This window comes from Limulus polyphemus, unplaced genomic scaffold, assembly GCF_000517525.1.
Source record: "Limulus polyphemus unplaced genomic scaffold, Limulus_polyphemus-2.1.2 Scaffold1619, whole genome shotgun sequence".
Taxonomy (NCBI): Eukaryota; Metazoa; Arthropoda; class Merostomata; order Xiphosura; family Limulidae; genus Limulus; species Limulus polyphemus.
In genome coordinates, this window is record NW_013667229.1 from 24,075 (window position 1) to 43,262 (window position 19,188).

The 19,188-nt window shown below is 34.0% G+C and overlaps 1 long non-coding RNA gene across 1 annotated transcript; it reads left to right on the plus strand.

The window, feature by feature from the left end:
* Nucleotides 1–8,609: 8,609 nt before the first annotated feature.
* Nucleotides 8,610–17,183, plus strand: LOC111086993. The gene is made up of 4 exons (XR_002611718.1): nt 8,610–8,723; nt 11,855–12,014; nt 12,504–12,577; nt 16,889–17,183. It is a non-coding gene; the product is annotated as an uncharacterized LOC111086993 (long non-coding RNA).
* The last annotated feature ends 2,005 nt before the right edge of the window (nt 17,184–19,188 follow it).

Genomic DNA, 19,188 nt, shown 5'->3' on the forward strand with positions numbered 1-19,188 from the left:
CATTTACACAGGCTTGACGAAGTGACAATCCGAAGCGTGGAGATCTGCATGAAGCTATTACAGTAAACCGTTGTTAGAAGATTTGTTAGGCTGCTCTATAGTTGACGTCGGGATAATCACAGAAGATTTTTAGATAAAAATCCAATTAGATTATGATTCGTATGCTTAACTGTTTTCTTTAGGAATGATATACTTTTTTTGCATATCTTTGTTGGTTACATGTTCAAATATCAACTACCTTATGGTATAGGTGTAGCCTAGTTATTTGCTGGGCTATAGGTCAGAAGGTCCAAGTTTCGAGCCCCTGATTTGCTGCTGAACACGCTCCATACTTTCACTTGTAGACGTGTTGTAAAAGTGCCGGCCAATCCTACTATTCAGATAATAGCATCATTATAAGCGACAGGTGTTGTTGATTGGTTGCTTTTATCTGGAGTTAAGCACAAAGCTACACAATGGGCTATCTGTGCTGTATCCACCATGGGTATTGAAGCCCGGTTTTTAGTGTTACAAGCCTTACCACAGTCCCACTGGAGGGGGTTGCAAGTACGACAGCAAACATACTGAAATCAAACTAACAAGGTCTAAACCATCCATAAATATAATTACTTCTTGTAATTATAGAGTTTTCTATATTTTATTAGCTGTGGGACCGGCTTAAACCGAGATTCCCTTCAAGAAATTTAGTTAGTTACACTGGTTGTCCTTACTGTGGTCAGAAATTCTAAAGTATGAATGTCCACGTATAAACCATGGAGCCACTGAACTGCCAGTTTAGCCTACGTATTTTATAAAGTACCTTTCCCGTTGAAAATACCTAATACTATTGAATTCCCTCAGACGGCTTAGATTTGTGGCTACTTAGAACACTTCTGCTGTCGACCACAATTTCATTGTCATCATTGGAATTTTGTTAATGTACTACACTTGCTTTAATTAGAAGCTGATGATTAACAACACGAATAAGGGAAAACTTTCTTAACAGTTCGAGGGATTCCAAGTAGTCACTGATTTAGGTCGTGTCCTTAAGGAGTTGCGGCGCTATTTAGAATATTACAAACCTCATTACACAAAACATACAATGTATATTTTACTTTTTGTACAGTTATATACTTACAACTAAAGAAGGTGCCAGTCTAAAGGCAAGAGCCTACAGGTGAGAGAAAAGTAACTTTGTAACGCAAGGTGTTTCTTCAGCATAACACAAGAACAAAGTTTTACAATATAAAATAATTTTGGACATTGTATCCATTGACTCCTAAATGAATTGATTGCAAACATATAGCACGTTGAAAATCTTCATCAAGATCGCTGAATATATCTATTGTATAACAATTCAATGGCGTTTTTGTATAAACCAAAATGTCAAAATTTTTTCTCTCTCTTTCTCATATTAAGTATGTGTAACGAAACGCACAAGAAGTATGAAGACGTAATTCTGTACCTACGAATATGGTGACGGTTATGGTTTGTGGTTGTTTTTTTTTTTTTTTGTCTTTGTTATCCTTCATTAGTCACATTTGACTGGTGACCTGAAACTTATTTGAAGTAGAATTTTTGATTAACACGTGTGCTAGATCCGGGAAGCACTTTATGACCTCCTGCATGTGGTTGATGTGGTCCTTGGCTGTTTGTTACTCTTACTCGATTAAGGTAGTTAACGCTTGTTCTTGTTCTTACGCGATATATTTCTGCCCTACAGGCATAGGATACTTTGCCTGGCTCTAGAAGAACGTTCTAAATTGATGCCTAAGAATAATAACGCTTTTAATGTAAAAATAATGGCAAGCAGTAGAAATAATGGAGTTACACCAGAAGGAAAATTACTGATTTGCTCAGATCTGAGTTTCAGCTGTTTTGAAAAATGAAAAATATCTGTTTGTCACATTTCACATTGTTCTATGAATGCACCATAATATAACACTAAACATGAAAAATAATCACAATATCATTCTGGTTAGGTTTTATTGTGTTTTTATTTTAATTAGTAAGCTTTTATATTTATGTTTATTCCAAATTCTAGCAGTTATTAACATACTGAAAGTCGAACTCTAAAAGATTGCTAATATAAAGATATCACATATTTAACAAAACTCTTCCAAGTACTGTTGAAACATAACGTTTCTTAGTAGAGTATAAGGAAAGTGAAGAATAACAAAATCCTATCCAAATTAATATGGAATGTAATTAATAATGCGTCTACTGGTGGGTAAAAAAGTGATAAGGTCAAGTTAATTCTTCTTTTCACATCTTGAATAATACTAATAATACTCGTTTGAAACACAAAGTTTTTGTATTTGTTGTTCTTAATAGGTCTACATTCTATCTTCTCATTATTTCAGGCCTGCCATGGTTTGATGATATGTGTATGTCGCGGGTTCGAATCCCCTCACCGAATATGCTGGCCCTTTCAACTGAAGGAACGTTATAATGTGACGGTCAATCCCAGTCTTAGTTGTAAAGAGTAACTAACTCAAGAATTGACGGTGGATGATGTTAACTAGCTGCCTTCCCTCATCAGTTATAAATTAGGGCTGGCTAGCGCATATTGCCTCCGAGTAACTTTGCGCGAAATTCAACAAACTATTATTTCATCCTACTGTTACACGTTCTTTGTTTTTCATTTCCACATATATATATTTTTTTTATTCGTATTAGTTGTAAGTTTGAGTTCGCCTTGTGTTTCTCGAGACTTACAATAGATGATAATTCCTAAAATACCCAAATAAATTTACGTCAAGTTGTTTTTTGGTTCTGTAGGAAGCTAATAAATAAACAGAATGTAACTATAACGTTTAAGTCTAGGAAGTTTTATTTATATTTAAATGTGAAAAATTGGAACGTACGTTGAACTGTAGTTTTTCAACAGTAACGGTAAACTGGACTTTTTCATCAGTTGTTGACTAGCTGTCTTCCCTCTAACCTATCACTTCTACATTAGGGACGGCAATGTGCGGACAGTCCTCAAGTAGCTATGGGCAAAATTAAACAAAACAAACAAACGAATACTTATTGTCTTGAGATTTATGGCATCTCGTAGACAAAACAGTGCAGAAACATCTGCTTGCTAAATTAATGTATATTTTCTTCAAAATTCACCAAAAACTCAAGCAAGTTATCACTGAAGCAAAAATATAAAAAGTAGCCGAAAATTTTTACTGACCAAATACTTTCAGTGAAATGATTGTGAACAGTATTTCGTGACAGCATAAGCAATTTATATAGTTTAATAACTCGATAAGTAAAGGATATAAGAGGATTAAGTGTTTATTTGAACTTATTTAAATTATCTTCATGAGTTACGATCAGCATCTTGGCTGAAACAAGCTCGCTTCGTCAGCTAGCTACAAATAGTTGTTACACAGCAATATGAGAAATAATGAAGATGTTATGTTTGTTTGTGTGTTTTAACACAAAGCTACAAAATAGGCTATCTGCACTCTGATCACCACGAAGAGTCGAACCTCGGACTTTAGCGTTGTAAGTTCATAAACTTACTACTAACCCACTGGGAGACTATAGATGTGGAACAAAGTTTAAAGACTAGTGTACAGATGTAGCAAAAAGTTTAGATACTACTCTGCAGTAGGGATGCAACACAATATTTATACACTAATAAGTCGAATAACAGAAAAAGAACAACGTGTAGGTGTTATTCTGCTGTTAGTATAGAAGTAGATCAAATTTATACTAATAATCCGGGCAGATTTAACCAAAATTCTTAAAACTTAACAAATATTTTCAAATAGTGTAAGCACCGATTGAGCCTCAATAAAGAGTCTGCTGAAAAATGGCGCTGAAGTCTTCTCATCAGGTCTTTTGTTACATAACTATGGTCAACATTAATGTTCCTTTCCTCAAACCTTTACTATGTTATGAAAATACGTACTTTGGAACATGCAACAGGTCTTTTGTTACATAACTATGGTCAACATTAATGTTCCTTTCCTCAAACCTTTACTATGTTATGAAAATACGTACTTTGGAACATGCAACGTTTAAGAAGGCACCTTCAAAGACAACAGGTGGGGTCATTTATTTTACCCCTTTGCTATTCCCCTCTCTCGTTACGACGATATCTGTTGAGATACCTTGGGGTCCGCCTTTCGGTAAAAATAAAAACTGAATACTCATCCCAAGACACAGTAGAGCATTGACCTCGTGCCATCTGACGATATAACATAAATTTAAAAGACTTTAACAACGACCTGTGTTCTCATAGTTTCACTGTTTTTTAGAGAGCGTGAGTTTGTTTGATTGTATCCAAAAAATTAAATTAAATATGACACGTGCTCACTTTAAACACCTTAAAAGTAAAGAGAAAGACAAGTTCACAGACAGATTGGCCGACTTCGTTTTTTTTCTCTCTAGCCTGTCACCGGAGGCTAGTTATAATTGATCTCATCTAACTTTAAAATGCCCAGCTTATATTTAGTTATCTTCCAACAACACTGAGAGCGGACAGTGATCTTACGATGGTTATTTTTTATTTTTTTTGAACAGATCATTATTATCGTGGTACATGGAATTAACAGTTGCAAAGATACATCGTTAACACACACACGACGAAAGCTTATAAACTGTGATGAACTAAGATAGCTTAAAAATTTATCAGATAACAGGATAAAGTACGAAAACATTTGTTTCTCCCATTTGTACGAAAACAAACTTATTTTAACGATTTATGTTAACTCAGGGATAATGGAAATCGTCTCGTGTGCCTTTTGAGATATTTTCCTCTGATAGTGTAAAATATTAAGCTGAGGGATATGATTTATACGATATATTATAGTTGTCCCCATGATTTAATAAACGTTTCAATGCCTTAATGATGGGTGAGATTTTACTAATGCGAGAATATGCCCTCTGTTCAGACATTTAATTGGGTTATAATCAGATATTTCTAAAGATTTAAAAATGCAATAATCAGGATTAACTAAAACCATTTGAATAATTTGTCATACATATGAATTTTCTGAAACAAATTATTAAACTTTCAAGCATTCGAATGTCACGTGCTCATGTAACAGTACACTGGGACGATTATCTTACAAAGGCTTTTTATCTTAAAAATAATTTGGAAGCAATGTTTATCACGTAATTTACAGTTCTTCACTGACTGGAATTTTAACACAATTAATAATATTTCAAACAATTAAAATGTACATATATGTAAAATACGTGCAAGATAAATATATATTGGAGGTTGATTTCTAGTGATTATTCGGACTCTAAAACTGATCATACGGAGATGTGTTGAACCGTTACAAAATTAGAAACACGTGTAAGCCTTTATTTACAAGATCCCTCCTCTCCCTCAATGCACATTGATTGTAAATTGGCCAGGGATATCGATATTTATGTTATTTTTAAATCACGCATGATTGATTTTTTCAGATATTTATCAGAAACATATTACCGAAATATGGATCTGATCGATAACATTTATAAAAGGACAACAAAAAAAAAGAAGAAAAAAAATGGGTAAAGTAACAGCATAACACAAACGGTTTTTATTGTTATTGAAAATCAAATCGATGCACCAACCAAACACGTTGTTATTCCTCTTGATCAAAGTTCAAAACAATATCATTTAACCTATGGTACAGGTAATATAAAATGTTCCTGTTTTGATTCTAATACATCGTATTTTATGCGGATTACGCATGTAGCCTGAATATTTTTACGTTATTAATAGAGTGGAATAATATTAGAAGAAAAAAAAATCGCCCTTGAAAATGAATTACCCTAACTACATTATATATATAAAACTCATTTGAACGTTTCGAAGCCCAAAGTCGTTAAGGGCGTGTCTCCCTACATCGGTGGCTTTGCAAGTAATTATATTTTTACGTTTGTAGTAAAAGGAATGTTAAACAACATTCATGTTACTTCAGCCCATACCTTGTCTGTTTTCTAAAATACCAAGTAACAAAGCGTGTATCTACAGTTTGAAAAACTTAAAATCGCTTTCTATGATCTCTAGGAAACCCCATTAGAATAATTGATATGTAAGCCAAATGTTAGATTTTTTGCTTTTAACGGCTTATAACTTACAGACTGAATAAAGTGTCATAACCATGAAAATAGTTTGAATTATTAGGCATTAGGTTAACTTCGTTTGTTTTTGACTTGAGTGTTTTATTGAAGTTATCTATAGAGATAACTAAGTTATTTACTTTAATGTTTCGTGCTGCTAAGAATGTATATTTTACTGTCTAACGAGTTTTACTGATTAAAATCACATAAAAAAACATTCCGAGCTAGTTAAGTTTAAATTTCATGCTAATTTTCTTTAGACTTGGATATAAGTGCTATAAATGAAACGTTAACCAATGAAGTCATGATACAGGTGCTGTTCGCGTAGCTTAGAATAAAAAACAAGATCATAAGTGACATTTCAAACGACCCGATGAGTCGCCTGTTTCATTTTTTAGTGGGTTTTCAAGAGTCCAAATTAAACGTAAGGGACATGCTGCGCCAAAAACAGAAAATGTTCTTGTAAATAACCTTTAATTAGCATGTCTTCGGGTTGAACCCTCTCGCACGCGCCGTCTACCAACTAAGCTAATGGATACAGATTCTTTCTTAGTGAAGCCATTCATTTTTAATTACTCAATTTACTTGGAGGATAGTCAGGCTAATTACGTCTGATGTACTTAGAAGTCGGCATTTTCAACTCTTTTTATTAGTCATTGTACTTCTTGTGTGTTTGTTAGTACCTTGAGGGTTATCAAAGTTTGTTTTAGCATGAAATGTATATTAGACTACATAAAGAACATCCGGGCATCTTTCCTTCTTTTTTTTTCAAGAAACGTGTCTTAATACATGTGAAAATTGAAACTACGTTTCATAGCTTTATATTTTTGCACTGACCAGATACATATGTTTCAGAACCAATATAATTTAATTGCCGAGATATGTGCTCGAAGCAAGAGTAAATGATGCAAGATAGATCTGTAATTCAAATTTATGAAAACCTCCGGCTCGAGTTATAAATCTTGTCAAGGTTAGATTTATTATAATTATTATGCATTCAAAAATAACAATTGAGTGTATTCAGGAGTAGTATAACGACAGTACATATGATGATCAAACACTCCCTTGTCCAACACCATTTCAACGTCATTGTACATACGCTTGTTTAAGAATATACGCATATATATTTTTTGCAGGAGTTCCATTAGCGCCTGTTTTGACGAATACTGCCGAACTCAGTAATTATAAGTGATTTGAATATTGCCTGTGGTATGTACAGGTGTTTGAGATACAAAATCTGGAATAGCCTTTAAACTTGGAAACGTCTCATTCAGCTTTTTTTTTTTAAACATCATGAAAGTAAAATATAAATACAAATATTAAAGCCATGAGGATTTAAGCCTAACGATAGAAAAGTTAACATGGAGTTTTGTTTAACTGTTTCAGAATTTCGCATAGCTGTCATTTGCGCATAGCTGTCCGTAATTTTGAACTAATAAACTATTGTGATGACAGCTAGTCATCAGCACCCACATCCAACTTTTTGCGATACTATTTCTGGCTGATTACAGGGACTGACAGTCATTCATATAGTGCACTCATGGCACCCAAGTGCAGAAGTGAAGAAGAATCAGCTCTTCAATTTACAGTTGGATCATGCTAATCACTGAACATGCTCAGTCATGAAGTCCCATAAATAATCTTGGACCAGTTAAAGTAGAGGATCTTTTTTCTCAGTTTTAAACTGTACATGTATTGTCATATGTTGAGAGTATATGGCATTTTCAACCTAAACTGCACGCACCTTATAAGATACATGGAATAAACAGCCAAGTCAGAAATCCTCAAGATCTAGACTTAGCCATCTCTATTTTGGAATTGCTGATCAGATGGAGTTAGAATCATCTAACGCCTACACGGTTACATTTAACTCAATAGAAAGATACAGTGTCACAGATATCGCGCCTCCAAAGATGAGGGTGCAGAGGATGTTCAGCGGTATATTGTATATCGAACCTTGAGCCATCTGACCTATAGCCGCATGCCCAACCCTCGCAAGTTGGGGGAAGCTAAAAAATGAAGTTATTCTTTGCAGTTCGATAAAGAATCTCAAAGACACATGTTCTTATGAAAATAAATAGCCCATATTAGAATGAGGGAAAATTCTAATATGGTAAACTGAAACATACTTAAGCCATATAATGAGATACAACTTATCTCTAAGCATTAATGCTCGTAATGCTACATACCATTATCGAACCATCAGCATTAAGCGTGAATGTACACTTAATGGTAACTTTATCACGGAAACAAGATTAATCACCCTACTTTAAAGCTGACAGAACTTGTTGAAACTTGTTTTTCTTTAAGCATGAACACTTCTCTTCTTCTATATGTTTGAACTTCCTACTGTGGTTGTAGAAGACTCAGACTTGGTCCTCTGTGTCTAAATTCTCACTGCTGCTAAGCAAAGATAAGTTTCTGTTTTTTATCATGTATTTTTTTTATCAGTGTAGCAAACCTTGAGCCATACTCAAACTCAAAGTTCAGACGAATATAACACGTCAACACACACACACAGATCGATGACCACAATAATCCTTTAGCAGCCAATATATTAGTAATGATTCTATAAAAGGAACGAGAACTGGCTAGAAATTTAGGCGGAGGTTTGAAACGAAGGTCTAAATTGGACAACTTTTGTAAGAATTACCAAACTAGAAGTATCATATCGTAAGTTCAAGGTAAGACTTCTTCAATATCATTAAACAACAATAAAAATAACTGATAAAAAAGATGACTTTTTTCTTATTCCGTTTTTCTTTTACTTAAAGCACTTGCCATCTATCAAAGATCCGTAATAGAAATAAGTGTCAAAGCAACACTTATGTAATACAGTTTTGTTTTAGCTATTTAATATGTATCTGTCTTATTGGTTGCTTACAAAACCGTGTGTTGTAGTATTGTTGAAACAATTTCGGCTGTTTGGATTATTCGGTAAAAACAAACAAACACAACAATACAAAGTTCACTCTACGTAATGGTAACGAAAGCGTTGTGTTTTATTTCTTGGACTATCAATTTTACAACTTGCCCGATTTCACGGACTAGCGATAGGTCTCACTTCAGAAATAACTCTAAACAGTCATTTACTTGCAAATTTTTCTCACAGCTACGTTACTTTTCATATTTGTAGCACTTAGAGAAACACAAAGTCAATATCCACCAAACTGGGGTAACAGACAAACCGACGAAAAGTCGCCATTCCAGAAATCACTCCACCACTCTATACATACTAATCAATTATCAAACTGTAACAGACTCATTAAACAATCGACAAACTCAAAAACTAACTCGAGTTTTTATGCTTTTAAATAAATTTTTAAACTTTCAAGAAAATTCCAGGTGTTGAGTCAGTTGTTCATCATGTCTCATCAGTACTTCCTCTGGCGAAACAATGTCTAAGTTAGAGAAAAATTATCCTGTAGCACTGTGTATCAGTTATGTCAAATAATCTTAATGTACTTAAAGTTGAGAACAAATAAGGCTTAGGAATTCATTACAGTCAAAAAAATCATCTAGAAGTTTCCGTGTAATACAAATACTTAACTTAAGTCTAAATAGAATATTATGACACTAGTTTTATGCAAGACTACTGACCTATTTTCGATCACTAAATATAGTTCAGCTAACATTGATTACGATTACTGAGTATCGCTCAGCTGTTGTCTAACACTGACGGGTATCATCGAATAACGCTCAGCTGTCGTCTAACAGTGATATCACCGAATACCGTTCAGCTGTTGTCTAACAGTGATATCACCGAATACCGTTCAGCTGTTGTCTAACAGTGATATCACCAAATATCGCTCAGCTGTTGTCTAACAGTGATATTACCGAGTATCGCTCAGTTGTTGTCTAACAGTAATATCACTGAGTAACGCTCAGTTGTTGCCTAACAGTGATATCACCGAGTATCGCTCAGCTGTTGTCTAACAGTGATATTACCGAGTATCGCTCAGCTGTCGTCTAACAGTGATATCGCCGAATACCGTTCAGCTGTTGTCTAACAGTGATATCACCAAATATCGCTCAGCTGTTGTCTAACAGTGATGTTACCGAGTATCGCTCAGCTGTTGTCTAACAGTAATATCATCGAGTATCACTCAGCTGCTGACTAAGAACGACTGTTGTCACTGTCGCTCAGCTACTGATTAACATTGACGAATATTACTGAGTATCGCTCAGCTGTTGTCTAACACTGACGGGTATCACCGAATAACGCTCAGCATAACCGAATAACGTCTAACAGTAATATTTATCGAGTATCGCTCAGCTGTTATGTAACGGTAATATCAACGAGTATCGCCCAGCTGCTGACTAAGAGTGACTGATGTCACTGAGTATCGCTCAGCTGTTGTCTAACAGTAATATCATCTGGTATCGCTCAGATGTTGTCTAACAGGGATATCACCGAGTATCGCTCAGTTGTTGTCTAACAATGATATCATCGAATACCGCTCAGCTCTTGTCTAACAGTAATATCACCGGGTATCGCTCAGTTGTTGTCTAACAGTAATATCACTGAGTAATGCTCAGTTGTTGCCTAACAGTGATATCACCGAGTATCGCTCAGCTGTTGTCTAACAGTGATATCACCGAGTATCGCTCAGCTGCTGACTAAGAGTGACTGATATCACTGAGTATTGACTGAAATCACTAAATAACTCTCACTTATTGGCAACTACTAGGTAAAACAATTACAAAAATAACATCTTAGTTATGCCTTCTGTATCATGAAATACTAGTTCAGACATTTTATTTTTCAAATTTTTATTTCACAAAAAAACGTACCCGTAAAGAATATTTGATATAAAATTATCGTTTTTATGTTTACCTTCTAGCGAGAAAAGTTTAGAAATTTTATATTTTAAGTACTTGATACTGGTTTATTCACCATAAAAATTATGCACGGCATAAAAACGTTTGTTAAAAGAAACTTGTTTCGCTCTTCCTTGTTCAACGTCGTAATCTGAAATGGCAAAAAAACGTGTCCATTGAAAATATTTGTAAAACGTGATCTGAAAATGTGTTATAACAAATATGAAATACGTGTATTAGATGAACAACCCGTACTTATTTAACTAAAAATAGTTAAATAAATATTACTAACTCAGAATAAAACCTGATAAGTTTGTGATCAACAGTTCTTGTATATATATGAACGGGGATTACCGAGTTTTACTTACTTTACGCTGGAGCTGCAGGATATGAATGTCATAAAGCAGTTTAAATAATCTTGTTTTTATATGTGATATAACATGTTATTATTTATATCAGCATGTGATACAACATGTTGATATTTATAAGCAGCATATGATACAACATGTTGATATTTATAAGCAGCTTATGATACAACATGTTATTATTTATAAGCAGCATATGATACAACATGTTGATATTTATAAGCAGCATATGATACAACATGTTGATATTTATAAGCGGCATATGATTCTAATAAGAAGAATTTTATCTTTATGTCTGTAGATGTTGTTGTTTGTAGTTAAGCACAAAACTACCTAACGGGTTATCTGTGCTGTGCCCAACACAGTTATCGAAACCTGGTTTTTAACGCTTTTACCTAGAAAGTGATCGAGTGGTTAAGGTTAGTTTTTTTTACCATATGTTACATAACTGAAATTAATTACTTATGTGTATACAACAGACAAACAAGAGCAAATTTCTTAAATAATCCTGCACACAAAGCAACAGAGAGAGATGTTAGACATTAATTAAGGTTGTAGTTGTTGTTTTTTCTCTTGTCCAGTTTCGAGGGTTATCTGTGCATTAATTAAAGATCGTGTCATACAACTAGGTGTGCAAAAACGAACCTGCTAAATTGTTTACAGCGAAAACTAACAGCTGCTGGTTTATCTTTGTTTGGCCTACGCATTCCACCATGCTGAGTTCATAAGCGTGTTAAGGACAACCTGATGTAGGTGTGTCTGTAAGGCTAATCCACTCTTCTTCCTCTGGTAGGTCTGGTGTTTGGAATGTTAATACATTATATATATATATATGTGTGTGTGTATGTTGGTTAGTAGTAATGATGTTAGGAACTGAATCACATAATGTTAATACATTATATATATATATGTGTGTGTGTGTGTGTGTGTGTATGTTGGTCAGTAGTAATGATGTTAGGAACTGACTCACATATCTTTCATCAGACAAAAATAAACAAGTTGAATTCAGTTTGGAAACGATGATCAAAATGAGTCACATTTACGGTTTATCATCCGATCACCTTTTATGGTTGTATATATTAAAAATGGTTTATATTAATACGTTTACACACACACACATATATATATATTGCTGTTATCACTCATAAGTCAAAGCTCAACGAATAATTTTTTTTAGTCTCTTTCCTAATTCATGTCACGTAGCAGCGTTTACGAACTATTTGTTATTGGAGCAGATCCTCTTAAGGTTTAAATACTGAATATTTTTTCTAATTCTAGAATATTATTAGACACATGAAGGTTTAGCTACTGGCCCAGGATGCAGTTTGTTTCTTAGATAACTGTACAAAAGGGTAGGTAATATGGCTGGTTTATTTTCTGCTGATAATGTCTAGAAAAGGAAGTAGGAACTGTGTTGAACGTCCCTCGCTCAGATTGTATGTGCGTTTCTAGTATTTTGTATGATATAGCTAATAACAGCATGAAATCTCAATCGGTCCCGGTATATTATATATTGATCTCAAAAGATATTTTTGATATCACGATATACTGACGTCATAAAACCTTGTTTTTGATATGGTGGTATACTAACGTTAATTTTTTTGACAACAAAGTATATTAAGGACGCAAAATATTTTGTTCTGGATTATATTGTTGTAAATAAAATCACAGTATCTTTTATTTTTGGTACAATAGTACAATGACGTCACAAAATATTGTTTGTATTTTCATGGTGTACTAACATCACAAAATCATGTTTTTTTGTTAACAAGAGTAGTGACTTCATCAGATCTTCTATGTTTATTATCATAGTAAAACTGATATTATCAAGTGTTTGATGTTTTTAAGTTTTTATGCTACAGTAACCAATAATTACAATAGTTCTAACTCAATGATATTTGGCTGGCTTAAGTAACTTGAACTTATCTACAAGGTATACAGAAGCAATATGTTATCTATCACTTTTAGTATATACTTTTCTAATATTACTTCAGAAGATGAAGTTGTTCTGGTAATACTTTTCCTACCCAGAAAAATCAAGCGTTTTACAACATCGTCACGCGTCTTCGGGGATCCATGTAATTTAAATACAAGGCGTTTCTTAACTTATAAATTCAGCGAATAATTAACCCTTTTATTATCAAGCTTTATATATCTTGTATCTCTTGCACCGATCAAGCTCTCTGCTAATATATAATTATGATTACAAAAGGTATAACATCACAGTCTGTAAGCATGTACAATATGCGATTAGTGAGTTGCAGCTAGGCTTCCAGGTGACTACTCCTCAATTACTACATTCTCGCACTATCGGATAACTAACTCAGAACTTGATAACAATTAAGTGAAATTAGTGAGACTGACTTAAAACCGAATGAGTTAGTTTCTTGTTCTTTTCACGAACCTTGACGTCGCAAGAACTGCCAATTCCGTTTTGTTGTCTGGTATTTTCTCTTTAATTAATTAATTCTCGCACTTCACGATAAACATGTCTGTCGTACGGAATCTAAAAGAAACATCAAAGTTTCCTTTGCTTCAGTATCGAATCATTACTGGGGAATTATGACAAAGAAATGTAATTCTAAGAACTTATGAGTGAAAGAAAAAAATAATATATAACAATACCTAACTATATCTGCTACATCCAGTGCCGACGAGGCCTTTCGTCCAGTACCAGGGCTCATGAGTCCAACTGGGATACGACAGTTTTTTGTTTGTTTGTAGTTATGCTCAAATCTACACAATGGGTTATCTGTGCAATCCTACCACAGGTATCGAAACTCGGTTTCTAGCGGTATAAGTTCGCAGATTTACCGCTGAGCCACTGAGGACCGAATACAACAGACACTGTTGTCATTGAGACGCTACTTATATTATCAAATTGCATGTACAATAACTATTATGGTGTGAAATATTTAAGGTAGTAATGTTTCATATTCATCATTTTTATGACAAATGAAATAATAGCTGAACTCTTACAATTGACCGATTCTACTTTTTGTGTAACATCTTGTTAAAGACATCTCGGATACTCTTTCCAACTTCCCTTGCTCTTTTTCTGCAATTTTGTGTGTAAGACATTTGCTGTAATCTTGCTTAACATACCTTGTGTTTACGCTAAACGCTTCATTTAAACACATGAGTATGCTTGGTAAAATATCGATAAGAAGAACAAACGCACATTATGGACAAAGTTCCATGTTAAACTCTCCATGACTTTGTCCAGAATGTGCGTTTGTTCTTCTTATCGAGATTTTACCAAGCATAATCATGTGTTTAACTATGTTAAACTCTCCATGACTTTGTCCCTAATGTGGGTTTGTTCTTCTTATCGAGATTTTACCAAGCATACTCATGTGTTTAACTATGTTAAACTCTCCATGACTTTGTCCATAATGTGCGTTTGTTCTTCTTATCGAGATTTTACTAAGCATACTCATGTGTTTAACCATGTTAAACTCTCCATGACTTTGTCCATAATGTGCGTTTGTTCTTCTTATCGAGATTTTACCAAGCATTCTCATGTGTTTAACTATGTTAAACTCTCCATGACTTTGTCCAGAATGTGGTCTGTTCATCTTATCGAGATCTTACCAAGCATTCTCATGTGTTTAACTATGTTAAACTTTCTATGACTTTGTCCAGAATGTGGTCTGTTCATCTTATCGAGATCTACCAAGCATTCTCATGTTTTACCAACTTTCCATAACCTAATCGAGCATATTTGTTTGCATGTTCTACTCTCCATGATCTTACCTGACATAGCTCATATACTCTTTTAAACCCCTATGACATATCTTAAGTCACTTTAATTCCTCATGACCTTTTCGTGCTCGCCTTATGCCTCAGTTCAATTCTCCTTCTTATTTTTACCATACATACATACATATATATATATATATGTCGGTTCAATTCCCCATGAATTTATGACCATTTTATATGTTTCGTAAACCCTCCCGACAACCTTGCTCAGCAATTCGCGCCTGTCTATTCATGCTGTAATAAATCTTTTTTTTCTTGTAAGACACATGCAAATATACAAAATTTGTATAAACTCCCATTATAAATACCTAGTATTTACTATGATCTTGATATATAATGATATCTATACAAAAATATACTAGGAAAATTATCTGATTTAGAGAAGTGATCACTGAAATTTTTCAAATTTGAAAAGATGCGTAAATCGTGTTCTTCATCTATTTGTTAATTTATGTCCAACATACAAACATACAATCAAGTAAGTGAGGTGAAGTTGATGTATCTATATATTGTCATGTTTATCTTAGTGTCACTCCGTGGGCGCCCTAAGGGTGCATGTCCAAGTTTGATTGAGATCAGTAAACAAACTATAGGCTTCAAAAGCTGACAGACATATTTCTCCACCATCAGGGAAAGATGATACTACATATAAGGTACCAGGATTATTTGTGATGACAATTATATTCTTTTTTTTAATGCTAACTTTATCTTGATTCGAATGTTTAATAAAGCTAGTTTTAATTTATTTATTTTTATTGTACTTTTATTATAGAGATTGTTTAATACTGTTAGCTTAGTATATGGATTTTGGATGAACCTAAACCTCTTAAACTGGCCGAATCTCGTGAGATCTTATTGGGTTTACGGTGGAAAATATCGTTAACAGCGAGAATAGCTAACTGACAAAACAATACATTCTAATCTTTATAAGTAAGAACGTAAGAAAAGTATGCTTAAATAGCTATATTTACTATCGACTTAAGTTTTAGTTTTGATTTAAGTATGGGTAGCTTGCTCTGATTAGAAGTTAATAATAACTTCACATAAGGCTCCAGAATGTATTGTGATAGCACTACATATATATAAGGTGCCAAGATTTTTTATGATGGCACTACATATAAGGCGCCAGGATTATCCATGATTACACTACATATAGGACATGATAAACACACTTGTCATGCATAAGCTTTTCAGTAATATGGCAGACGGTTGATAAATGCATTTCAGTTGAACCTATCTGAAAAACTAACCGGCTAGAAAATGAGTAACACTTTCAGAAATAATCAAAACGAAAATTATTGGATTATAAAATAATTACTGAAAGAAAGCACAAACTATAAAGTTGTAGTTATAATAGCATGAATAGTCATGACACTAAACTAGTCGAAAGGTAGGGTATAAAAAACGCCGTATTTCATGGAAACAATATTGGTTTTTGCCGCAGTGTAAAAGCTTTTCTGAATCACTAAAGGGTAGGACAAATTGTTACGTAAGTAAAACCGCAAAATTCATAATGGCGGTCTTACCTTGTATTTATACGGTAGTTTTTATCATAATGGCGGTCTTACCTTGTATTTATACGGTAGTTTTTATCATAATGGTGGTCTTACCTTGTATTTATACGGTAGTTTTATCATAATGGTGGTCTTACCTTGTATTTATACGGTAGTTTTTTTATCATAATGGCGGTCTTACCTTATATTTATACGGTAGTTTTATCATAATGGTGGTCTTATCTTGTATTTATACGATAGTTTTTATCATAATGGTGGTCTTACCTTGTATTTATACGGTAGTTTTTATCATAATGGCGGTCTTACCTTGTATTTATACGGTAGTTTTTATCCCAATATCACTCTGTTATTTACACGATAATTTTCTATTTGTAATTTTTTTTTCAGATTAAGCACAGAGCTACACAATGGACTATCTGTGCTCTGCCTACCACGGGTATCGAAACTCGGTTTATAGCGTTGTAAGTCTGCAGACATACCGCTGTGCCACTGGGCCTTTATTTGTATCAGATGTATGTTAAAAATGGTTATTATTTTCTACTTTGACACGAGAAGGTCAAGCACTGATCTTATCCGAAATTTAAGATACGATTGGCTTCTCGTATCAACATCAAGTCCTTGTTAGCTTTCTATGTGTTAAATGGTGTTGGAAACGATAACAATAAATATCATTCTCTTGAAAAGTATAGATAAATGCTTTTGATACAATAATTTATTTAAATACTGTTGTTTCCAAACGGTCGTATGCGCAAAATCAAAATGTGACATATAACCCCTTTTCCTCAATATTCTGACTGCTTTTGAAACACCGTTTTCATAGTGCAGATTCGTAAGTACATAAACTGTATATTATTATTTCAAAGAAGGAGAATGTCGAGTGTTGGTTTTAATATCTCGGTCTTGACACAGTAATTCGTAGATATAACCAAGATGATCTCTTCTTAAATGATAAAACCGTTAACGTCTGATAAGACTATTTGTAATTCATTGGGTCATGTACATGACCATAAAATCGAGAGATTCGCTTTCCAGAAGGAACGAGTAACGTCATCATTACTTAAAGTTTTATGATGTCATGCTTACATATGTAGGCCACGTCAGTCGGTCATGAGCACGAATTATTAAGAAGTCATCCTTGGGCTCCTTTGTTTTAGTAGGTAGAAAATGTAATATGAATGATAGATGTTTTCCTCGTAGTTTAACATGCCTTACATTTTCAGTAAATAAAATCGTGTTTCCTTACAAAAACTACACTATGTCTCCCGAATTCTCTCACTATAAGTCGTAAAGTTAACCACTAAGCCACCAGGGAACAAAACAATGTTACACTAAAAAGCTCATGAAAAACAAACATTTACTTCATCAATCGCTACTCGCACGGGTTTAAAGTTCGAAAGATAAGGCGGCGGCAGCCTTACGTATTGTAAATCATTAATGAGGGAACTTGTACTTTATAAAATAAATAATATTTATCATGACATTAATAAACAAACATTACAATCATCTGCATGGAAAAAATCTTGGAGAGAAAATATGGGAAATTTTGACGAAACAAAGACAACTGTGCTTATTCGGCTATTGGACACTGTAAATGGCGATTGACCTGAGCATGAACGGAGTGCAAAACATAGCCACAATGAGACACTCTCACATCACATACTGCAACTTCGAATGTGTATAGTGATATTAAACAGATTCTAACGCCCTTACGCGCAGCTCGTGGCACCTGTGAGTAACAGAGAGATAACAAAGTGGTTAAGGGTGTAGGTTCTCTACCACATGTGGATATCGGCCTCTTTTATGTATGGTAGCAGTGATTTGTGTTTATAACTATTGTATGTGTATGTGTACAGTTGCGAGACAAGGGTTATCAAGGACCACGTGCATGAAGTTTTCAATCTACTGGTTTTTACAAAACCTCACCTTGGGTTTAATGGCGTTGCCACTGGAATATTCCCTTGTTTAGAAACAAGGCAGGGACCAGCTTCGTCTCCTACTCTAGTTACGACGAGCGTAGGTTGAGAATGACGCCTACTCGATTCAGGTACCTTTAATTTTCTTTAGTGAGGAGAAATATTTTTCTCAATCTAAAAATGGGGCGCTATCTCAAGGAAAATCTCCAGGCTAGCATAAACGACACCATGTTCGGAAAGAGAGAGTCATGTGCAGAGGACAAATAAAAACAACAAGAATTATTCTGTTATTAGAACTCTGTTAATTACTTTCTTAATATTTGAACTTTATAAATTATTTTTATAATTGACCTAAAAGATGAGTAAAAAAAGTGACCTCTTAAAGCAAGGTCAGTTGACTTGCAAAGTGTGGCACTCAAAAGCTAGCTTCATAACAGAAATAGGTGTGGTAAATTGTATTATTTAAAACAAAGAGAAACACTTTGATATAAACATCCTTATATTTTACAGAGTTTGAAGTTTTTCGTGAAATAAAGATACTCTCAAATAAGGAAATGAAGTTACATAATTTTAAATATCTTTTTCTTAATGATCTTCTATTTGTAAAACGATGTTCTCCTCAATTATCACATTTTCTAAACAACTGAATTCTAATAACTTATGAGTGAAAGTGAATAGCTTTCATTGAAAATACAGGTTTATCCCTTCTCTCCATTAGCACTGACTTTTGCCTTAAACAGGACACCTACCCACCCCTCTTCAAATAATTAACGT